Consider the following 26023-nt stretch of genomic DNA (forward strand, 5'->3'; position numbering starts at 1 on the left):
TCTAAAAAGATAAACTATCTCTATCAACAAGCAAAACGCTTGGGGAACTTCGATGTGGTTCAAATTCCCGAGATTGGTAGGATTCTGTTGAAGGACAATGGAGGGGTAGACTCTGGTACTATGTGTGCTGGATGGGCTACCAAAGGTACCGCAGGTGAAGGTACTTTGTGTACTCAGGAACTTGTGAAGTATGTGTATACCCGAAAATGGGACACGCAGCCCGAATGCGGCCAGGGTGATACCCGAGAGATGAAGATATTAGTCCTTTTACTAGTAAAGAAGGTTACTTTCCGTAGGACGACTGATCATCGTATGCGGTGGCTCCTGTGAGATGTCCAAAAATCTTCCAATTGGAATTGATATGCAATACCGTAACCCAAGCCTAGGTGCTGGGATTACTATTAAGGTATTCGCAGGTTATAAAAACCCCCTTAAAAGAATTATTCTCATAAGAAGGTGTGGGACACCGAGAAATCTACTTTTAAATAAAACATATATACAATATATAATGTTATTATACAGTCATTTTCATACTGTACATTATCATGCTGAGCATCTTAGCTCACACTTGTTTTCTTAAATTGACACAACACAACAGTGAATCAAGATGCCTGCCATGAGAACCACAGCCAGGAAACGGGTAGGAAATGGCCAGCTGTTCCGTAGATTGTTTGGTGCAGTACCTCAGGTAGTCGGAATAAGCTGGATTAGTTTTCAGTTGTTTATAGTTCGGCTTATTTATAAGTATGGTTTATGTAAAATAAGAAATAAGAAGCGTATATTCGGCCGACGGATTAACCTTACTTAAAGGTCACCCCCGGTAAGACTAATTACATTTAGGTTGTAATAAAATTTCTCTAGTATTGATGGTTCGTTTCCAAGACAATAACCTGTAGTGTGTGTGTGTTAAGTGTGGGGTCGTGAAGCATGAGTATTTACATATTGTAGTGTGAGTTGTATGAGATTAGATAGCGTGGCTTCCGAGACTCCTGACCCCGGGTTTTGGGGCGCCACAATTAAGATGCATATTTTAATTATAGATGTGATCGTTTGAGTTGATCGATACCAGACATCAGAAAGAATGAAATGGAATGGTATTTGATATCTGGCTTTTGGCAATCGCAAGAGCAGCATATCCGTGAATTATTAGAATAAAAGATGGTGGCGCCATGAGATGTCAGAATGGGAGATTGTGATGTTGCGAGTGTGCCTAACTGCTAAAAACCAAAGGCAAGTTTTCTACGTTATTCTAATTTCAGAATAGTTCAATATTTTACATATTAAACTGCTCAGCTCTTTTTATGCAAGTATCCATATATTCACTATCGTTCAAGTGATATTTATTTTGACTCCTATTATGCAAGTTTGTCTATACTATTCTAATTCCAGAATAGTTAAATGGTTTACATGTCAAAGTGATTGATTCAGTTTATGCAAGTACTCATATGCTATTCTAAGTTCAGAATAGTTATGTGTTTTTACTTATCCAATTACCGGATTTATAAATGTTTTTTATTTTGAGAAAAATGATTTTGTTGCGGGTATGCCTGCCTAAGTGAATAGGGGAATAAAAATTTATAAGGGTATCGATATTTATGACCCCTTTCAATAAATTGTTTTAAGATTAGATGGTTGCGTAAGAGGCCGTGGCGGAGGTCCAGTGTGAGCCATGTATTATACTTGATTATACTACCTCGGTAGGCCAATGTGTGCCTTGGATGTCCCTTTATTTAGTTGGATATGCTTCGGCATACCGTTGTTGCTCCTCGGCTGATCACCGACGACAACACACCGTCGTTGGAGGATTCCAATATAAATTATTATATTATTTTTGATAATCATATAATAAATGATTTATCAAGTATTTTTGTTTTGAATAAAATGTGAAATGCAGTTTTGATTCAGTTTCTGCTTGATATTGATATTTAGTTTGCTGTTAAATATCAAAGGTGGTATTAATATATATGATTGATGTTGACTTCAGTATGGGATGTTGTGAGCATCAAAGTTAGTATTGATATCTAATTTGACATGACATCAAAATGGGTAATAATATCAAGAGTTCGGTTTTGAATGAAGTTTATGATTCAATCCACTGTTTCATGTTGTTGTTTATGATATTTACGTAAACATTATTTTACGAGTTTATCCTCGTCAAGATTCAAAGTATTGTTGGATCATTTTTGCTCAAAAATATCAAAAGGGTTTTGAATACAAATAAGGAACCAATTCCGGGGTTCCTTAACTAAATTTTCTGATTCAATAATTATGATTTTAATTGTTCTACCCTATTACAAATATCAGTTTTTATATCAAAAGATCATTTATATGTTATAATGATCTTGCTGAGCATTTCTTTCGCTCATACTTGCCTGTTTCTAAATTTAACCTTCTAGTGAGGATTAGCTTGCGATGTATAACCGCGTAATTCAAGAAAGTAAAGAAGAAGCTTTTGGAAGTTGGTTGGTCCAGGGTTTGCGGACTAGTGTAAGTTCTATTGTGTAAAGTTGTTTATACTATATTATTTTATAGTTGTGTATTATATAGTTGGGCCTAGTATACTTCTTTTTGAAGTTATACTAGGGGGTTTAGCTTTGAGTTTGTAATTGGTTCAAAAGGGTTTTAAAAGAAAGTGAAAAAAATATTTATGGAATTTGGATATCTTGTTTCTAGAACTGTAACCTTAAAAGATCTTGGATTAGTTTGGGGTCATAGATGCTAAATATCTTTTGCTGGCATTTCTTTATTATTAAAAAGTTCATTTTGGATTACAGTTTCATAGTGACGACCAAATCCCATGACATCGGATTTGGGGGTGTCACATCTAAAGCTTTCCTTTCGGGCCTAGCAAATCTCTGCATATCCTGTTGAATTATGACATTCCTTTGTCAGTTAATATTGGCCTTTGATCTTGCACTCTTCAAGCTGCTTTTGTAGAATTTTCAATCTAACTGATTAGATCGTTTGTTGATTGATAATCTTGAGTATTTAACTTGTTTGCATTCTGTACTTGAGTTTCATATCGAGATCTCCAGTTTGATCTATAGAGAACTGACATCTTGATAAGTATAATGGCTTATCGAGATCTCCTAGTTCTCTATAAGTGTTTTGACTTGTCGAGGTCTCTAAGTTCTCGAGGTAACTTTCACTTGTCGCGGTCTCCAAAACTCGGTATGTAAAAATGACTTGTTGATATCTCTGAGATCTCTATAGGCATATTGACTTATCAATATCTCTGAGATCTCTAATGAAATATTTGACTTGTCGATATCTTCAATCTTCATGTCTTCATTTTAATATATCGATATCTCTTAGTTCTCTATATGCAAAGTGACTTGTCAATATCTTAAATCTTCATATCTTCATTTGACTTGTCGATATCTATGAGACTTCTCGATAGGCCAGTTTGAACTTTTTGATAAGTCATTCTGGAGTTCTCGAATGACTTCTCTATATGACTTGATCTGTGACTTGTAGATATCATGACTTAGGATATTTTTCCAAAAACAGATATATTCAACTCCAAGTATCTTCACAATTTCTCTGGGGCATGATCTTTTTGATCTTCTTCCAGAGTTTATTCTTATGCTTGAGACTGTTTACGGAAAAATACTCCTGTCTAATCTTTGGCATTTCTACAGACTCAAGTAATATAGTACAAAGTATAAGTTTAGATTATCATACAACTAATTCTTAGGGATGTCAATTTGACTTAGTCTTGTTATAGTACATGCATGTCTTGCACAAAAAATTATACTTAAATATCAAACTAAAACCTCAAATTTTATTCATGCTTAAAATAAGTCTCAATTAAGCCTACACGATTTTTAATCCCAAACATAATTAGCATCAAATAGCTTAAAATAAAGCAAATCCTGGTATTATTCCAAATAAATCTCAAATCAATTCCACCTTTAAGATGTCCCAAAAGCTAAACACTTGAAAATTTGTAAGTATTGAGCCAAAGAGCCTAGCAAGAAAAAAATTCTACACTAGTGGATCAAGTATCATAATTTTATAAAACCAAAGTCATTGTCCAAAAATCCATATGACATAAAACATAATTTAATTCCACAGCTCGCTAAGGCCACAAATACCTGGTGACACTGTATCAAAAGTTCATAATTTATGTTAACAATGCACCATTTACTAAGGTATCATAGAGTGTGCGCTCCCGAAGGCATCATAAGTAGCACTCCCTAGTAAGGTATCAAAGGCTGGTTCCGGAACTATACACAATTACTACTAGTTCGTCAGTAAGACTTCACTGGGAATTCTTTTTTCTAAAACAGGGTATTTGATTCATAAATTTTAAAATAAAAGCAGTGCAAAAATATTTAAAAGATTTCAAAATAAAATAAAGTGTGAAGAGTTAACTTACCTTAACTGCAAAAATGGTGATCCAAAATATTTCCAAACAAATCCTAAGTTTAAATTAATCAAACCAATTAAAATTACTAAATAATCCATATATAATGTAAAGACGTACAATATTATATGCTATACAGTGCTAAACCATACTACTTAACAATAAACATATATAATTTTGATATTTCTGAACAAGTCAAAGTAAATAAGAAAAGAAAGTACGTAATACACTTTAGTACAAAATCAAATTTTAGGAACAAGCAAATTATAAAATCATATAATAGTTTGAAATTAAAAATATATCAATTCAACTAAAACGTAAAACCATGCATCATTATTCTAAAATAATTGAAATCATATATAATAATGTATGGCATTTCATTCGAAAATGGCAGCTCGTATTCTTCAAACAGGATTTTTCTAGCCTACATTGTTTAAGGATGCGCATCAATTTGTTTTGAAGTGTGATCGATGCCAGCGTGTGGGTAATATGTCTAAGAGGGATGAGATGCCTCTTAATGTGCTTCTCGAGGTGGAAGTGAGTCATGATTGTTGATCTAGTTACAAAAGTGTATATGTAAGCATTTGCACATACACACGTTTTTAGCTTGTTAATTGATTTGTGGGTTTTGATTGATCTTTGTGCGAATAACTGCATTTGTTGGGATGTTACTCATCGATTGGTTTAGTTAATCCGAGGGGATCATTGCATTCATATAGTTTGCATTCATGTATTTTTATTTTTTGTTCTTTAAGTCTATTTATGCTTGAAGACAAGCATCGGTTCAAGTTTGGGGGTATGTTAAGTGGAACTTATGTCCACTTAGAATGCTCTATAAAGGCTTGAATTAATGTGTTGTACTCAAGTTATTTGTGTACTTGATATTTTTTTGTAGTATTTTTGCATTTCATGCATAAATAAAAGACTCAGGAGATTTAGCATTATTTTGGTGCTAAATTGGTGTTAGGATGGTGCTCAGGAAGATTGCTCGAGGATTGCCAACTCAATCCAGCCAAGAAAACAAGAAAATAAAGATTTTCTAGAAGGTCAGTGCGCCCGCGCTGTAGTAGCACGCGCCCGCTCTGAAGATGTAGAATTGCAGCGCGCCCACGCTGGTGAAGCGCACGCCCGCGCCAGGTCGAGTTTCAAGAATCTTGATTCTACTACAATTTTGATCTGCTGCACTTCTAATCTGCATGGGCTGCTATATAATGTAAACTTAAGATCGTTCTTCAATAACAAGACATAACAGAGCTTAAGGAGAAAGCATAAAAAGACCGTATAGCATAATTCAACCAAGGCGGAGAGGATCTAGTTTATTCTTGTGATTCTTTATTTTAAGTTGTAATCTTGGATGCTAGTTTTCTTATTTATTGAACCGATACTCTTGTTTAACGTACTTGGTTTATTATTAATTCAGTATAAAGACTACGTTTGTAATACCATGCTTTCATCGGAACCACGTTGATGATGAGTCCGATTATGGGCTAATCGTTATCGTGGGGTTCTAGCGGATTTATTTATAGATTTCTTTAGTTAAATTATTTCGATACTTTAGTGTGTGGTGGTTGTATTATAACCTAGTATTGGTTGTGCTTATTTGTCTTATGAGCGTCGTAAACTTATATGATAGCTGTTAATCTCTATTGAAGCGGAAGTGAATATAGAGGTTTAGAACTTGTCATGCTAGCATAGGTTCATGTATTTGTTATGCATGATTCGTAGGTAATTTTAACCATCTTACTTGCCCTATGTAATCACGATAGATAACTTATGCATTAAACCATTATGTTGTCAAATTCTATAGACATATAGGGTCTTAATATAATTGGTGTCTATTCAACTTCTATCTCTTTTATAGATGTCTGATAGTAGGGTAATTGTTAGTCGCTAACCACGCGCTAAAATTCACGCAAGTATACGCGTTTGCAAGTAGTGCAAGATATAAATTAGATTCATTCCCACAGGGACAGGTTTATGTTAACTTTGTAATTTATGCACGTATGCAACAATGATGCGGCTATTATTCAATGCTAAAACGAATATCAATTTGGGTTTTGATTATACTACGATTATCTATTGAGTATTATGCTAGACAACATTAACTAAAGAGAGTAAAGAGAGTTTAATAATATATGACACAAACATGGGATTCTAACTTCATTAAGTACTTCATTCAATAGCCTTTTTGTTCTTAAGCTTAACATGTAATGGTGATGACACTAATCAGATAACACAAAACTGATAAACGCCAACTTTCGTTGCATGAATACCATACTACCAGACATCCACAAAAGAGATAGAAGCTGAATAGACACCAATTATATTGAGACCCTATATGTCTATAGAATTTGACAACATAACGGTTTAATACACAAAATATCTATCGTGATTACATAGGGCAAGTAAGATGGTTAAAATTACCTACAAATCATGCATAACAATAACACATGAACCTATGCTAGCATGGCAAGTTCTAAACCCTTAAATTCATTTTCGCTTCATTAAAGATTAACACACTATCTTATAAGTTCGCGACGCTCATAAGATGAATAAGCACAACCAATACTAGGTTATCATGCAATCACCACACACTAAGGCATCGAAACAAATCAACTAAAGAAATCCATAAATAAATCCGCTAGAACCCCACAATAATGATTAGCCCTTAGTCAGACTTATCATTAACGTGGGTTCCGATGAAAGCATGGTATAACAAACGTAGTCTTTAAAAACAAATAATAAACAAAGTATGAATTCCAGAGTATTAGGTTCAACAAAATAAGAAACGAGCATCCAAGATTACAACTTAGAACAAAGATTCATAAGAATAAACTAGATCTTCTTCGCCTTTGTTGAATCGTCCTATGGGTCTTCTTGGTGTCTTCTCCTGAAGCTCCGTTACGTCTCTCTCTTGAAAAATGTCTTTTATCTAAGTATATATAGCAGCCCATGCGAAGTAGAAATCCTCCAATCAGAAGCCAAGTAGAATCAGGATTTTAACATCCCGACCCGGCGCGGCCGTGTGCTTGATCAACGCGGGAGCGCTGTGTCTTTGAAGTTTGGGCGCGGGCGCGCTGGCGACCAGGATAAAATTTTGCTTTCTTTCTTTTCTTGCTACAAGGAGTTGGTTTCCCGAGATTTATTCCTTGGACACCATCCTAACATTAAATTAGCACCAAAACAATGCTAATTCACCTGAATTCCGGATTAATGCCTGAAATGCAAAACACTAGAAAACACATTAAAACACCAACAACTTGAGTGTAAATACACCAATTCAAAGCTTAATGGAGTGTTATAAAGTTTCATAAATGCCACTCAACATACCCCCAAACTTGAATCGATGCTTGTCCTCAAGCATAAACACACTCAAAGAACAAGAAATAAAAATGCATGAATACAACTAAATGAATGCAACAATCCCCAATAGAATAACTAAACCAATCAACAAGCAACATCTCAACAAATGCAGTTATTCGTATAAAGATCAATCAAACCTTACAAATCAACCTACAAACCAGAGACGTGCATGTGTGCAAATGCCTACAAATATACTATTGCAACTAGATCAATAATCATGACTCCCTACTCATCAAAGCAATTACAAGGTTATAGATAAATTAAAAGCTAAACTCAAAATAACTTATAACACTTCAATTCTTATATTAGAGTTTTATATGAATTTATGCTTTTATTCACAATAAGACAATGAGTAAGGTCCACAAAAGACTTATATAATAGTACCCATGTAGCAAGCGTTAGGTTAGAAAATCCCAGACTATAAAAGCCTTATGTCACTAGGCACAAAGTCCCCTAAGAACTTAATAACTCGAGCACTAAAGAGCCCACTCGTGATCAATTATACATAACACTTAATTTTTTTTCTCTTTTCTTTTTTCTCTTTTTTTCTTTTTTTTTCACAAATTTCTGAACGAGTGTGTTTCGCTCCATCTCGCTCAACCCTAGACTACTTATATAAATATGAGTCGGCTACTAGCCATTTGACACCTAGCCACAAAAACTACCAATGAAATCCAATTTCTCCAAATTTTTAAAAATTCATTTTATTTTATCATTAAGAGAATATCCCAAATTCTAAATATAAACATGCTATTAAACCTCGACAATAAACAAACCATGATCATGATCTAGTACTCAAGCAACCTATAAGACTTAGTCAAATACAATTGTCTCTAACATGTAAACCAATTTGACAAGACTTAACATCACTAAATACGACATCACTACACTAGCTTCAATATCACACGTCAATCAGAAAAATCATCTAAGGGATCATGTTATTATGCAAATGTATGAACTATATGAACAAACTATCATACAAACTACAAAAATAAAAAATAAAAAAAAAAACTACATGGCAAAATATACAACTATATGCACTAAACTATCATGAATATGCAAACTATATGCGACTCACACAAAATATATTCCTTCAACTATTACCCCAAACTTAAAATTTTCACTATCATCAGCGAAGGTAATAGTAAGGAATTAGGCATACCTACTCGGAATCATGATCCTCACCCCTAACGGGTGGAGTGTCAGGCGTTTCTGGAGGTGGATACATGGAGTCCTCAGTAAATACTGGCCACCGGATGTCAACACCTGTGGCTCTGAATGCAGTCCCTAGTGCCTGGGTGAGATCACGTGCAAACCGACCATGGATGTCATGCATCACATCCATCCTCCTCGCTAAACGCCTATACTGCGTCATGCTCAAACCAACTCCAATACCTGCTCCTGCCTCCTCCTGCTCCTGCTGCGATGGACCGGCCTCTTCGCCCAACTGAGATCTCCATGCAGTCCTGCTCGATTGAGCTGCCCCAGCAGCTAGCCTCCCACCAAGCAGATGGTCAAAAGAATAACCAAGCCCCTTCAAATCAGGCTTGCCTCCATCCCACTCGTGCATCGTAGCCAAAATGGTGCTGTCAATCAGAGCACTCGGAATCTGGAGCTGCTCGTGTGCTGGCCAATGAACACCAACTGCCACACACAGCTTCGTCACAATGGACGCATGGGGTATAGAAACCGTAGTACTCTCTCTCAAGAATCTCAGAATACCCTGATAGATCACCTTCCCAAGGTCCACATAGTCACCCTGAAGAATCCCCGATAATAGTCGTGCACGCTCCACAGTCACATCATGCACATGAGAAGATGACATGATGTTAGCACAGATAAACGCATTCCATGCACGAGCAAACCTGTTCATGCTCGACGCAGGGAATGTGGCATAATCAGTCATGCCCCTCTTGAACTTCCAATGAGTTTCAGGCACACACAGAGTAGCAACTATCAAATCCAAATCAAAATCCTCCGGAGTCTTATCGTTCTAGGTGTCCTAACCGGGCTTCCTCGCGGGCTGCTCAATCACCCTCCTTATCGCATCAACACTGTACTCCACCGTCATCCCCCTAACCACAGTGAAACCATTCTTCTCCGCCTTTGCATTAACATAGAACTCATGAACAACACTCATGTACACAACAGCAGGTGCCTCACAAAAAGCAACTTACCATCCTTCCCCGATGGCAGAAAACCTCGCTCCTTTGATATAGGCTTCGAGAGAAGCCTCGTATACTCTGCTTCAGCCTCGGGAGTCGAAAACCTCGGCCTCATACCACCTGCACTCGAAGAATCAGTGGTGTTGCTTACTTGAGTTCTTTGTCTCTTGGGTGCCACTGGAATTGAATAAGAGAGAATAAAAGATAAGTGTTTGAGAGAGAATTCTGTTAAAGAATTTGAGAAATGGTGGAGAAGTTTGTGTATAAGTGTATGTATATATAAGAGGTGAGAAGAGAATTAGATATGGAATATAAGTGAAAATTGATTATGGGAATAGTGGGAATAATGGTTCTGATTTGGAGAGGGAAATTTGGGACGTGGAAGAGTAAAATTCGGGTAGAAATTGATTTTTAAAAGAAGTCCTCGATTTTCTCTTCACAACGGCCTTTTTTTCTGAATCGGGACCCCGGCATGGCCGCGCTTTAGAACAGTGCGGGCGTACCTGGTTTTTGGAATTCCAGCGCGGGCACGCGCTAGATCAGCGCGGGCGCGCTCAGCTTCTGAAGTTGGCCCTGAAATTTTGTGTTTTTCTGATTTTTTTGTGTTTTTCGCTTTTCTTCTTGCTTCCTCTACCTACTAATGTACAATAAGCTTGGGTTGCCTCCCAAGAAGCGCTTGCTTTATGTCGTTAGTTTAACGTAAAAATGCGAGATCAAACGGACAACAAAATGGCACTAACCACCTCATGGTTTGCCGTGTCGCCATAGTAATGCTTCAACCTCTGACAATTTACCTTGAATGCTTGGCCCGGATCATTCTCAAAAATCTCCACCGCTCCATGTGGAAATACAGTTTTGACAACAAACGGCCCTGACCACCTTGACTTCAACTTTCCAAGAAAAAAACGGAGACGAGAGTTGAACAAGAGAACTTGTTGCCCCGACATAAATGATTTGAGCACTAGACCCCTATCATGCCACCTCTTGACTTTCTCCTTATACATTTTGTTGTTTTCATATGCTTGAAGTCGAAACTCGTCGAGTTTGTTCAATTGAAGCATCCTCTTCTTTCCAGCTGCATTCAAATCAAGATTCAACTTCTTCAAAGCCCAATACGCTTTACGCTCTAGCTCCACCGGCAAATGACACCCCTTACCATAAACCAACTGAAACGGTGACATTCCCAACGGAGTCTTGTGTGCTGTTCTATATGCCCAAACAGCTTCGTCAAGCTTCAAAGACCAATCTTTTCTAGATGGACACACAACTTTCTCCAAAATGCGCTTGATCTCCCTATTAGATACCTCAGCTTGACCATTCGTCTGAGGATGATACACCGTAGCGATACGATGATTCACATTATATCTTTGCATCATAGCAGTGAACTTGCGATTGTAAAAATGCGACCCCTCATCATTGATTATGACTCTTGGAGTTCCAAATCTTGTGAATATCTGCTTGTGAAGAAAATTAAGCACTACTTTCGCATCGTTCATTAGCAACGCCTTAACCTCAACCCATTTCGACACATAATCAACCGCCAACAAGATATACTGATTGTTACACGATGAGACAAATGGCCCCATGAAGTCAATTCCCCAAACATCGACGACTTCAACCTCGAGAAGCACATTAAGAGGCATCTCAACCCTCTTGGACATATTATTCACACGTTGACATCAATCACATTTCAAAACAAACTGATGAGCATCTTTAAACAAAGTCGGCCAAAAGAAACATGCTTGAAGAATACGAGCTGTTGTCTTTTCTCCACCATAGTGTCCTCCATAAGCCGTTGAGTGGAAATCTCGCAAGATCCCCCCCGTTTCGCTATACAAATACATCTCCTGATGATTTGGTCAGCTTCTTGTCGAAATAGAAATGACTCATCCCACATATACAGTTCACTTCATGCAGAAACTTCTTCCTTTGAGCGTATGACAAGTCGGGAGGCAAGATATTACTCACAAGGTAGTTCACAATATCTACACACCACGGTTCTTTCTCTTGCACTCCAAACAGCTGCTCATCGGGAAAATACTCATTTATTAATGTCTTATCTTGTGAAGTTGCGATTGGATCCTCTAAACGCGAGAGATGATTAGTGACTTGATTTTCAGTCCCTTTTCTATCCTTGATCTCTAATTCAAACTCCTGGAGTAAAATAACCCATTTGATCAATATAGGCTTCGAGTCCTTCTTCGAGACGAGATATCGAATTGTAGCGTGATCAGTGAAAACTGTCACCTTTATCCCAAGTAGATAAGATTGAAATTTCTCAAAACCATAGACGATAGCCAAAAGTTCTTTCTCCGTAGTAGTATAATTCAGTTGAGCACCATTTAGGGTCTTGCTAGCAGAGTACACCACATGATATATGTTGTTCTTTCTCTGCCCAAGAACTGCTCCAACTGCATAGTCACTTGCTTCGCACATCATCTCAAAAGATTCACTCCAATCAGGTGCAGTTATGACAGGTGCCGTGATTAAGCTCTTCTTTAAGAACTTAAAAGCAGCCACGAACTCGTCAGTGAACTTAAACGGGACATCCTTTTCTAGAAGATTGCACAAAAGTTTAGAAATTTTTGAGAAGTCCTTGATGAACCTCCTGTAGAAGCCCGCATGACCAAGAAACTACGAGCTCCCTTAACAGAAATTGGTGGGGGAAGATTCTCGATGACCCCCACTTTGGCTTTGTCCACCTCAAGACCCTTTCTAGGGTCCTTGTGCCCAAGAATAATGCCCTGTCGCACCATAAAGTGACATTTCTCCCAATTAAAAACCAAATTGGTCTCAACACACCTCTTGAGAACGTTGCCTAGATTCTGCAAGCACTCATCAAATGAATCACCAAACATAGAGAAATCATCCATGAACACCTCCACATTCTAACCAATCATATTAGAGAAGATAGCCATCATATATCTCTGAAATGTGGTCGATGCTCCACATAACCCCAAAGAAACCCTTCGAAAGGTGAAAGTACCAAATGGACACGTGAAAGTAGTCTTCTCCTGATCTTCTAAAGCAATGAAAATTTAACTATAACCCGAATAAACATCCAGAAGACAGTAGTGCTCATGCCCAGCCAATCTGTCAAGCATCTAATCAATAAATGGCAAAGGGAAGTGATCTTTTCTTGTTCCCTTGTTCAGCTTCCTGTAATCCATGCAAACTCTCCACCCCGTGAATGTTCGAGTAGGAATGAGCCCGTTCTTCTCATTAGCGACCACAGTGATACCTCCTTTCTTTGGTACACACTAAACCGAACTCACCCAAGAACTGTCAAAAATGGGATAGATGATCCCTGCATCCAGCCACTTAAGAATTTCCTTCTTCATACTTCCTTCATGATAGGGTTTAACCTTCTTTGGTACTCAACAGTAGGCTTTCGACCTTCCTCTAGCAGAATTTTATGCATATAATAAGAAGGGTTGATTCTCATGATATCTATTATAGTCCACCCAATTGCCGATTTGAATTCTCTAAGAATTCTAAAAAGCTTCTCCTCGTCGCTATCTGAAAGGTTAGACACAATAATAACAGGAAGAGTAGATGCATCACCTAAAAATGCATACCTCAAATGTTCAGCTAAAGACTTAAGCTCAGGAGTAGGGGGCTTCCTCAATAGATGGCTTGAGGCGCTTAGGAGCTTTGTTCAACTCCTCCATTCCCAGAGATTCAAAAGGCATATCAATCTTTCTCTTCCAGGGAGAAGCATTCAGAAATTGCAACTGCTCATCCCTTTCATCATCTTCACTATTGGAATTCCCCAATAAGGCCTTCTCAAAGGCATCAGACCTTAGCAATTGATCAAGTTCTGAAGTAACCACATAATCAACCAACTCCACTTTTAAGCACTCCTCATTTTCCGTAGGGAACTTCATGGCATTGAACACATTAAAAGTTACATCCCGATCCATCACTCGCATGGTGAGCTCACCTTTTGGCACATCTATCAAGGTTCGGCCTGTAGCCAAGATAGGTCTTCCCAAGATTATGGGAATTTTCTTATTCTCGTCGAAATCAAGAATTACAAAATCAGCAGGAAAGATGAGTTTATCCACCTTGACCAAGATATCCTCCACAATACCTCACAGATATGTAATAGAACCATCAGCCAACTGCAAAGTCATATAAGTAGGCTTTGGATCAGGATAATCCAACTTCTTGAAGATTGACAAAGGCATCAGATTGATGCTAGCTCCCAAGTCACATAAACACTTTTCAAATGACACCTTTCCAATTATACAAGGAATAGTGAAGCTTTCAGGATCTTTAAGCTTTGGAGGCAACTTCTGTTGTAGCACAGCACTGCATTCCTCCGTGAGAGCAATGGTCTCTAAGTCATCAAGCTTCACCTTCCTAGAGAGAATACCTTTCATGAACTTTGCGTAACTAGGCATTTGTTCAAGAGCTTCAACGAAAGGTATGTTGATATGAAGTTTCTTGAACACCTCCAGAAACTTCTCAAACTGCTTATCCAGCCTTTTCTTCTGCAGCCTCTTAGGAAAAAGAGGTGGATGATAGATCTGTTTCTCCCCTGTATTACCCTCATGAGAAGTGTACTCAACAGTAGTCTTCCTTGGTTCCACTTCTGCACTTCTTCTTCTTCAGCCTCAACTTCAGATTCCGGAGTCTCAGCTTTTTCAGGATTTGCAACCTTACCAGACCTCCATGTAATTGCCTTCACATGCTTCTTAGCTTCCTTCTTTCCTGGCACTTCAGTATCGCTCGGAAGTGTGCCATCTTGACGATTCATTAATGCATTAGCAATTTTCCCAATCTGATTCTCCAAGGTCTTGATAGACACAGCTTGGCTCTTGCACATGAGCCTCAACTCCTCCAATTCAGATTTTTCATTAGCTTGCGGTAACTGCTGAAGTTGAAGTTATTGCCTAGGGGCATATTACGGTTGCTGAAAACCAGGAGAATTATACTACTTTGCTGTATATGGCTGATAAGATTATTACACCGCATTCTAATTGTTACTCCAACTAAAGTTAGGATGATTGCGGTTATTTGGATGATAAGTGGATGGAGCTTGTTGCTGTGATCTCTGAAAGTTACTCACAAATTGAGCCAATTCGCTAGAAATAGTACACTGCTCAGTTTCATGTGCCCCCGCACAAAGCTCACAAACACTAGTGATTTGATTAACTCCCTAATTAGCCAAAGAGTCCACTTTCAACGTCAAAGCTTGAAGTTGAGCAGCTATAGCAGTAGATGTATCCACTTCCAGAATTCCTGTGACATTGCCTTTTATCATTCTTTGCGTAGGATTCTGGTATTCATTAGCTTCCATGAGCTCAATCAACTCATAATCTTCATTATAGCTTTTGGCCCATAAGGCTCCATCAGATGCTGCATCGAGCATAAGTCTAGACTGAGTGCCTAAACCATTGTAGAAACAGTTTATAATCATCAAATCAGGCATGCCAAGGTGTGGGCACTTCCTTAGCATCTCCTTGTATCGATCCTAAGCCTCACACAGAGATTCTCCAATTTGCTGAGCAAGCTGAGTAAGAGCATTCCTGATTACAGCAGTCTTCGCCATAGGAAAGAATTTAGTGAGAAACTTTTGAGCAAGATCCTCCCATTTGGTGATAGACCCTGGTGGTAGAGAATGTAACCAACACTTTTCTTTATCCCTCAGAGAGAATGGGAATAGTCGCAGCTTGATAGCATCTTTAGTCACACCATTGAACTTAAAAGTGTCACAGATATCGATGAAATCCCTGATGTGCATGTTGGGGTCTTCTGTAGGAGAAACCCCAAACTGAACTGAGTTCTGTATCATCTGAATCATGCTCGACTTGATCTCAAAAGTGTTAGTCGAGATGGCTGGTCTGATGATGTTTGACTGAATATCATTGATCTTAGGCTAAGAATAGTCCATCAGAGCCTTAGGATTTTCTGCTTGATCTCCCATCACTACTAAAGCTGGTTCCTCGACTTTCTCTTCTTCTACTTTCTCTTCATCCTCAAAAACTTCTCTTCGAATCACTACAGCTTCTTCCTCGGCTTGATCCAGAGTTCTCTTACGAGCCCGCGAACATGTATGCATACTCGCTCGCTAGAGTACCTGAAACACGACAAGGAAAAGAGTAAGTAAGTAACAATGTCCGTGTCAATGAACTTTAACGATCACTGATGACAAACACATAAACTAAAAGTTAACACCATTCCCCGGTAGCGATGCCAAAAACTTGTTGGTCGCTAAACTCCCGCTAAAATTTACGCAAGTATACGCAATCACAAGTAAAATAAGATATAAATCAGATTCGTTCCCACAGGGACAGGTTTAGGTTAACTTTGTAATTTATGCACGTATGCAATAATGATATGGCTATTATTAAATGCTAAGATGAATAACAATTTGGGTTTTGATTATACTACGATTAACTATTATGAATTATGCTAGACAACATTAACTAAAGAGAGTAAAGAGAGTTTAATAATATATAATACAGACATGGGATTCTAACTTCATTAAGTACTTCATTCAATAGCCTTTTCGTTCTTAACCTTAGCATGTAATGGCGATGACACTAATCAGATAACACAAAACTAATAAATGCCAACTTTTGTTGCACAAATACCATACTACCAGATATCCACAAAAGAGATAGAAGCTGAATATACACCAATTATATTGAGACCCTATATGTCTGTAGAATTTGACAACATAACGGTTTAATGCACAAGTTATCTATTGTGATTACATAGGTCAATTTAGATGGTTAAAATTACCTATGAATCATGCATAACAATAACACATGAACCTATGCTAGCATGGAAAGTTCTATACCCTTAAATTCACTTTCGCTTTATTAAAGATTAACACGCTATCTTATAAGTTCGCGACGCTCATAAGATGAATAAGCACAACCAATACTAGGTTATCATACAATCACCATACACTAAGGCATCGAAACAAATTAACTAAAGAAATCCATAAATAAATCCGCTAGAACCCCACGATAACAATTAGCTCATAATCGGATTCATCATCAACGTGGGTTCTGATGAAAGAATGGTATAACAAACGTAGTCTTTATAAACAAAGTATGAATTCCAGAGTATTAGGTTCAACAAAACAGGAAACGAGCATCCAAGATTATAACTTAGAACAAAGATTCATAAGAATAAACTAGATCTTCTTCTCCTTTGTTGAATTGTGCTATAGGTCTTCTTGTTGTCTTCTCCTTAAGCTTCGTTACGTCTCTCTCTTGAAAAACATATTTTATTTAAGTATACATACCATCCCATGCAAAGTAAAAATCATCCAATCAGAAGCCAAGTAGAATCAGGATTTTAACATCCCGACTCAGCGCGACCGCGCGCTTGATCAGCGCGGGCGCGCTGTGTCTCTGAAGTTTGGGCGCGGGCGCGCGTTATGACAACGCGGGCGCGCTGGCCTCCTGGATAAAATTCCGATTTCTTTCTTTTCTTGCTGCAAGGAGTTGGTTTCCCGAGCTTTATTCCTTGGACACCATCCTAACACCAAATTAGAACTAAAATAATGCTAATTCACATGAATTCCGGATTAATGCCTGAAATACAAAAACACTAGAAAACACATTAATACACCAACAACTTGAGTACAAATAAACCAATTCAAAGCTTAATGGAGCGTTATAAAGTGTCATAAATGTCACTCAACAGTAATCGTACAACGAAAGTTGGCGTTTACTAGTTTCGTGTTATCTGATTAGTGTCATCGCCATTGCATGCTAAGGTTGAGAACAAAAAGGCTATTGAATGAAGTAGTAATGAAACTAGAATCCTATGTTTGTGTTATATAGTAATCAATCCCTTTAAATCTCTTTGTTAATGTTCTTTAGTATAATCTCTTAGTTAATCGTAGTTATAAACAATCTCTATTTGTTAATCATCTTAGCATTGAATAATAACCATACCATTGTTTCATAAGTTCATTGATTGAAATTAATCTAAACCAGTCTCTGTGGGAACGAACTAGAAATAATTTATGTTACTTGCGATCACGTATACTTGCGTGAGTATTAGCGCGTGTTTTTATCCTCACAAGTTTTTGGCGCCACTGACGAGGACTCGGTGTTAATTTTTAGTTTATGTGTTTGTCATCAGTGGTCGTTAAAGTTCATTGACTCGGACATTATTACTTACTTATTTCCTTGTCGTGTTTCAGGTACTCTAGCGATCGTGTATGCATACGCGTTCTCGATCTCATAAGAGAACACTGGATCAAGCTGAGGAAGAAGTTGTAGTAGCTAAGGAAGTTTTTGAGGAAGTTCTTGTCGAGGAGAAAGTTGAAGAAGAAGCTCTTATTGCAATGGGAGAACCAGAAGTGAATACGAAGGCTTTGATGGATTACTCTTAACCGATAATTAATGATATTCAGTCTAGCATTGTCTGACCATCCATCTCGGCTAATACCTTTGAGATCAAGTCTAGCACGATTCAGATGATACAGAACTCAGTTCAGTTTAGGGTTTCTCGGATAGAAGACCCCAGATGCACATCAGAGATTTCATCGAGATCTGCGATACTTTCAAATTAAATGGAGTTTTAGAAGATGCTATTAAGTTGAGGCTTTTCCCATTCTCTCTGCGGGATAAAGCTAAATGTTGGTTACATTCTCTACCACCAGGGTCTATCACCAAATGGGAGGATCTTGCTCAAAATTTCCTATGGCGAAGACTGCTGCAATAAAAAACGCACTTATTCAATTTGCTCAGAAATCTGGAGAATCTTTATGTGAGGCTTGGGATCCCTACAAGGAGATGCTTAGAAAATGTCCTCACCATGGGATGCCTGACTGGATGATAATTAACTACTCTTATAATGGATTGGTTTTTACTTCTAGACCCATGCTTGATGCAGTATCAGGAGGAGCCTTATGGGCTAAAAGCTATGATAAATCTTACGAATTGATTAAACTGATGGCTTCTAATGAATAATAGAACCCAACTCAGAGACTACCTCAGGGCAAGGTAGTAAAGATTCTGGAGGTAGATGCAGCTACTACTAAAGCTGCTCAGCTTATGGCTTTGTCGGTGAAGGTGGATTCTTTAGCTAATTATGGAGTTAATCAGATCACTAGTATTTATGAGCTTTGTGCAGGTGCCCATGAGACTGAGCAATGCGCTATTTCTACTGAATCAGCTCAGTTTATGAGTAACTTTTAGAGGTCGCAGCAACCAGTTCCATCCACCTATCATCCCAACAACAGCAATCATCCTAACTTTAGCTGGAGCAATACTCAGAATGCGGTACAGCAGCCTTATCAGCAGTATGCAGCAAAGCAATACAACCCTCCTAGTTTTTAGAAACCACAATATGCATCAAGATAACAACTACAGCTACAACGATCTAATGAAAAATTTGAATTGGAGGAGTTGAGGCTCATGTGCAAGAGCCAAGCGGTGTCTATCAAGACCTTGGAGAATCATATTGGGCAAATTGCCAATACTTTGCTAAACCGTCAACCTGGTGCACTTCCTAGTGACACTGAAGTCCCGGGCAAGAAGGAAGCTAAGGAGCATGTTAAGGCAATTACATTGAGGTCTAGGAAGGTTGCAAACCCCGAAAAATTCCAAGTTTCGGGTGAAGAAGTTTTGGCTGAAGAAGAAGTGCAGAAGGAAGCAGCCAAGGAAGACTACTGTGGAACACACTCCTCCTGAGGGTAATACAGTGGAGAAACAAATCTATCCTCCACCTCCTTTTCCTAAAAATCTTCAGAAGAAAAAGCTAGATAAGCCGTTTGAGAAGTTTCTGGAGGTGTTCAAGAAACTTCATATCAATATACCTTTCGCTGAAGCTCTTGAACATATGCCTAGTTATGTGAAGTTTATGAAAGGTATTCTCTCTCAGAAAGTGAAGCTTGATGACTTAGAGATAGTTGCTCTTATTGAGGAATGCAGTGCGGTGCTGTAACAGAAGTTTCCTCCGAAGCTTAAGGATCCTGGAAGCTTCACTGTTCCATGTACTATTGGAAAAGTGTCATTTGATAAATGCTTATGTGACTTGGGAGCTAGCATCAATGTTATGCCCTTATCAATCTTCAAGAAGTTGGGCTTACCTGATCCAAAGCCTACTTATACGACCTTGCAGTTGGCCGATCGATCTATTACATATCCACAAGGCATTGTGGAGGATGTCTTGGTCAAGGTTGATAAACTCATCTTTCCTGCTGATTTTATAATTCTTGGTTTGGAGGAGGATAAAAAGATTTCCATAATCTTGGGAAGACCATTCTTGGCTACTGGTCGAACCTTGATTGATGTGCAGAAAGGTGAGCTTACTATGCGAGTGTTGGATCAGGATGTGACGTTCAATGTTTTTAATGCCATGAAATTTCTGACTGAAAATAAGGAGTGCTTAAAAGTGGAGTTGGTCGATTCTGTGGTTACTTCAGAACTTGATCAAATGCTATGGTTAGATGCCTTAGAGAACTTGTTGGGGAATTCAGACAGTGAAATTGATGAAGGTGATGAACATTTGCAGTATTTGAATGCTTCTCCTTGGAAGCGAAGGTTAGATATGCCTTTTGAATCTCTTGTATTTGAGGAGTTGAACAAATCTCTAAAGCGCCTCAATCCATCTATTGAGGAAGCTCCTGCACTTGAGCTGAAACCATTGCCTGAACATTTAAGGTATACTTTTCTAGGTGATGCATCTACTTTGCCTATTATTATTGCATCTGACCTTTCAGGTAGTAATGAGGAAAAGCTTTTAAGAATTCTGAGAGAGTTCAAGTCAGCAATTGGATGGACTATAACATATATCAAGGGAATCAGCCCTTCTTATTGTATGCATAAAATTCTGCTAGAGGAAGGTAGCAAGCCTACTGTTGAGCAACGGAGAAGGCTTAATCCGATTATGAAAGAAGTTGTGAAGAAAAAAATCCTCAAATGGTTAGATGCATGGATTATCTATCCCATTTCTGACAATTCTTGGGTGAGTCCAGTGCAGTGTGTGCCAAAGAAAGGAGGTATCACAGTTGTTATTAATGAGAAGAATGAGTTCATTCCCACTCGAACAGTCACGGGGTAGAGAGTTTGCATGGATTACATGAATCTGAACAAAGCCACAAGGAAAGATCAATTCCCTCTTCCGTTTATTGATCAAATGCTTGACAGAATGGCTGGGCATGATTATTACTGTCTTCTAGATGGCTATTTGGGTTATAATCAGATTTGCATCGCTCCGGAAGATCAGGAAAAGACTACCTTCACTTGTCCGTTTGGTACTTTGGCCTTTAGGAGAGTTTCTTTTGGATTGTGTGGTGCATCTGCCACTTTCAGAGATGCATGATGGCTATCTTCTCTGACATGATTGGTCATACTGTGGAGGTTTTCATGGATGATTTCTCTGTGTTTGGTGATTCTTTTGCTGAATGTTTGCAAAATCTTGGCGCCGTTCTTAAAAGGTGTATTGAGACCAATCTGGTTTTCAACTGGGAAAAATGTAATTTTATGGTGCAACAGGGCATTATTCTTAGGCACAAGATCTCTAGTAAAGGTCTTGAGGTGGACAAGGCCAAGGTGGGGGTTATCGAAAACCTTCCTCTACCAATTTCTGTTAAGGGAGTTCGCAGTTTTCTGGGTCATTCGGGTTTCTATCGGTGATTCATCATGGACTTCTCAAAAATCTCTAAGCCCTTGTGAAATCTTCTATAGATATATATCCCTTTCAAGTTTGATGATGAGTGCCTTGCTGCTTTTGAGATCTTAAAGAAGAATTTGATCACGGCACCTATCATAACTACACCTAATTGGGATGAACCTTTTGAGATGATGTGCGATGAAAGTGACTATGCAATTCGAGAAGTTCTTGGGCAGAGAAAGAAAAACATATTTCATGTGGTCTACTATGCTAGTAAGACCCTCAATGGTGCTCAACTGAATTATACTAGTACTAAAAAAGAACTCTTAGCCATTGTCTATGGTTTTGAGAAGTTTCGATCTTATTTGATAGGGATGAAGGTGACAGTTTTCACTGATCTTGCTGCAGTTCTCTATCTCGTCTCGAAGGACTCGAAGCCTAGATTGATTCATTGGGTTCTTTTACTTAAGGAATTTGAGTTGGAGATCAAGGACATAAAGGGTACTGAGAATCAAGTCGCTGATCATCTCTCTCGTTACAAGATCCAAGTGTAACTTCACAGGATAAGACATTGATAAATGAGTCTTTTCCCAATGAGCAGTTGTTTGGGGTGCAAGACGAAGAACCTTGGTATGCAGACATTGTGAACTACCTTGTGAGCAACATTATGCATCCAGATTTGTCTTTTGTTCAAAGGAAGAAGTTTCTTAATGAGGTGAAGTGGTACATGTGGGATGAGCCAAACTTGTTTAGGCAAAGAGCTGACAAAATCATCAGGAGATGCATTCCGTACAACGAAACAGGGGGGATCTTATGAGATTTTCATTCGACTACTTATGAAGGCCATTATGGTGGAGAGAAAATGCCAGCTCGTATTCTTCAAGCAGGATTTTTCTGGCCTACATTGTTTAAGGATGCGCATCAACTTGTTTTGAAGTGTGATCGAGGCCAACGTGTGGGTAATATGTCTAAGAGAGATGGGATGCCTCTTAATGTGCTTCTCGAGGTTAGAGTCTTTGATGTTTGGGGAATTGACTTCATAGGGCCAGTTGTCTCATATTGCAATAATCAGTATATCTTGTTGGTTGTTGATTATGTCTCGAAATGGGTTGAATTCAAGGCTTTGCTGCCAAATGATGCTAAGGTAGTGCTTAATTTTTTTCATAAGCAGATATTCACAAGGTTTGGGACTCCAAGAGTCATAATTAGTGACGAGGGATCGCATTTCTACAATCGCAAGTTCACTACTATGATGCGTAGATATAATGTGAATCATCGTATTGCTACAGCCTACCATCCTCAGACCAATGGTCAAGCTGAGGTATCTAATAGAGAGATCAAGCGTATTCTAGAGAAAGTTGTGTGTCCATCAAGGAAGGATTAGTCTTTGAAGCTTGATGAAGCTGTTTGGACGTATCGAACAACATACAAGACTCCTTTTGGCATGTCACCATTTCAGTTGGTTTATGGTAAGGGATGTCATTTTTTTTGTGGAGCTCGAGCATAAAGTGTATTGGGCTTTGAAGAAGTTGAACCTTGATATGGATGCATCTGTTAAGAAAAGGATGCTTCAATTGAATAAACTCGACGAGTTTCGGCTTTAAGCATATGAGAACAATAAAATGTATAAGGAGAAAGTCAAGAGGTGGAACGATAGGGGTCTAATGCTCAAATCATTTGTGCCAGGGCAACAAGTTCTTTTGTTCAACTCTCGTCTCCGTTTTTTTCCTGGAAAGTTGAAGTCAAGGTGGTCAGGGCCGTTTATTATCAAAACCGTGTTTCCACATGGAGCGGTGGAGATTTTTGAAAATAATCCAGGCCAAGCATTTAAAGTGAATGGACAAAGGTTGAAGCATTACTATAGGGATACGGTAAACCGTGAGGTGGTTAGTGCCATTTTATTGTCCACTTGATCTCGGATTCTACGTCAAGCTAACGACATAAAGCAAGCGCTTTTTGGGAGGCAACCCAAGTTTTTTGTACATTATTAGGTAGAGGAAGAAGAAATAAAGGAGAAAAACATAATAAAATCATAAAAAGAAAATTTTTTCAGTGTCAACTACAGTAGCATGACGCGCCCAAGCTGAGAAGCGGGGTGGCCGCGCTGATTTTACAGAGACTGCATGCGCCCATGCTGCTTGGCGGGGCGGCCGCGCTGGATTGACAGAAGCACGACGCGCCAGTGCTAGGGTAGCGCACGGCCGCACTGTCCCTCTGAAGCTGAAAAAAATCAGAAAAAATCAAAAATCAAAAACAAAAACTGCTTGCACCTGAATTTTCCTCCTCCACTTCCCATATTTCCCTCTCCAAATCAATTTCAATCAACCCCATTACTACCATTATTCCCATAATCAATTCCCACTTCTCTTCCATAACTAATTCTCTCCCAATCCCTATACACACACACACATACACTTATACACAAACTCTTCCATCACTTCTCAAATTCTTAACAACAATTCTCTCTTATACACTTATCTTTTCTCTCAACTTATTCACTTTCAATGGCACCCAAAAGAAAATTAACCCAAGTTAGCAGCAGCACTACCGATTCTTCAAGTGTTGGTGGTGTGAGGCCTAGGTTTTCAACACCGGAGGCTGAGGCAGAGTATACGAGGCTGCTTTCGAAGCCCAAAGCCAAGGAGCGAGGTTTTATACTGTGACGGCCTAAACCCCGGGGTCATGAATTGACGTCACTAAACACAACAAACAAAAACATGAACTATAAGATTATTATCATTATAAACTAACACAACCCCAAACCAAGATCCGATCCAGGTTCAAGTATGATTTGAATTGCTCATTATTAAAAACCATTTATTCAAAAGTCTGACATACTAAACTTATTTAGCAACTCATAAGACCGCACATGGTCTGATACTAACTACCTCTGAGGAGCCGGGTCCTGAAGGGGTTGAGACACGGTTCTGCCAAGGTATGACTGGTCTTCTAGGCATCTGCAATATATATATAACAGGTTGCAAGGGTGAGCATAATCGCTCAGCAGTACCAACATATGAATATCAAGATAAAAATGGTAAAGTAAACATTTATAGGAACGAAACTATAAATCAACATGAAATCCGTAATCTGTAAATCATTTCGAGCGACAGTAAATAAAGAAACTGGATACACTGACTAGAATGCTCTTAATAAAACATACGTAGTTGTGTGTTGTGTAAGTACCAGAGTCCAATTTTAGCATGCTATTCACATTTCTTATTCGACTGTATCAATCACTAATTCCCTTACGGGAATTACAAAGCCAAATCAGATACATAACGGATATGTGAAGACAGCTGATCAGCTATCAATACCAGACGAATCCAACTGCCATCCCATACACCTGTTCCGGAACTCAGAGACTAGCTAGGTCTCTGACCCGCTGGACTAATCGGTTATGTAATGCGTGCAACCGAGTTAGCCTCTTACACAACCTCAATAGGCCACTCCGGCTCCTATGTATCCCGTATCTGATCGTTGTATCCAATTTTCAAAACACTTGTACCTATCTCATTTCAAAATCATTCATTTTAACAGCATACGTAAAACTGGTTTACAAATCATTTCCATTCGAGATAAGTACCTTTCGAAGTTACTTTTCCCCAAAACACGTTTGAAAACAATTATTTATATCTACAGGGGTTACGTACCTTAAAACGTTTCTGTTCCTTTACGAGAATAAAACAACAGTCTATTTATACGTACTGAACCATAAAAAAATGGTCAGGGGTATTTCCTTGCAACGATTTATAAAACCCTAGGTAGCTTTCACGCTGAATTTAGTCTTTGCAAAAATCGACCGGATCTACAGTAACAAAATACCCTAATTAGTTATACCGACAGGCTTGATGTCCTCAAATCCAAATAACCCAATTCGATAACCCGACTCGTATAACGATTATACACATAATCACGTAATCCATATTCACATAAGGGTAAAACATTTTGTTTGGTAAAGAACATTTCTTGTATTTAAAATAAATTTTTAGAAAATTTTGACAGCAAACTTTCTGTTTATAATCCTACCCGTCGATCATAATCGTCGTCCAAATTCACAACAATCCACAAGTCACGTCACAACACAATTTTTACAATCACACAATTCCTTACGTATGAAATAAATTATATAATTTATTTTATAAAATTAGGACTAAGATAACGTTCATCACCGTCCACCGTCCGCTCATAAAAATTCATTGCGGACGGCGGTAAAATTTTCGGGGTACCCGATTATTCGGGTTCTAACACAAATATTTCACCGATTAAAATTAACTTCCCACAATGAAATATTCATATCATGAATATTATTCAAAAATAATTTTCTTGCAAAAAATAAATTAATAAAATTAATTCTGGTTAAACTGGACCAAGCAACAGGCAACAATCAACACAACACAACCCAGACAAAAACTAACAAAACAGAACAAACTGAGGAACCAATGCAGCAGCCACACGCCGCCATCCTCGCCGGAAAAAGGTGAGGGGTAGCGGCGACATCAGTGAATTAAACAGAACCACACACAACCTGAAC

General features: G+C 38.4%; 1 non-coding gene and 1 pseudogene across 1 annotated transcript; one reads left to right on the forward strand and one right to left on the reverse strand.

Moving 5' to 3' along the window:
• Window positions 1-15332: 15332 nt before the first annotated feature.
• On the forward strand, window positions 15333-15439 carry LOC141721945 (small nucleolar RNA R71). The gene has a single exon (XR_012574985.1). It is a non-coding gene; the product is annotated as a small nucleolar RNA R71 (small nucleolar RNA).
• Window positions 15440-18595: 3156 nt separating this feature from the next.
• On the reverse strand, window positions 18596-18694 carry LOC141722679 (small nucleolar RNA R71; annotated as a pseudogene).
• Window positions 18695-26023: the final 7329 nt, after the last annotated feature.

Source organism: Apium graveolens, chromosome 4 (assembly GCF_009905375.1).
Source record: "Apium graveolens cultivar Ventura chromosome 4, ASM990537v1, whole genome shotgun sequence".
Classification (NCBI taxonomy): domain Eukaryota; kingdom Viridiplantae; phylum Streptophyta; class Magnoliopsida; order Apiales; family Apiaceae; genus Apium; species Apium graveolens.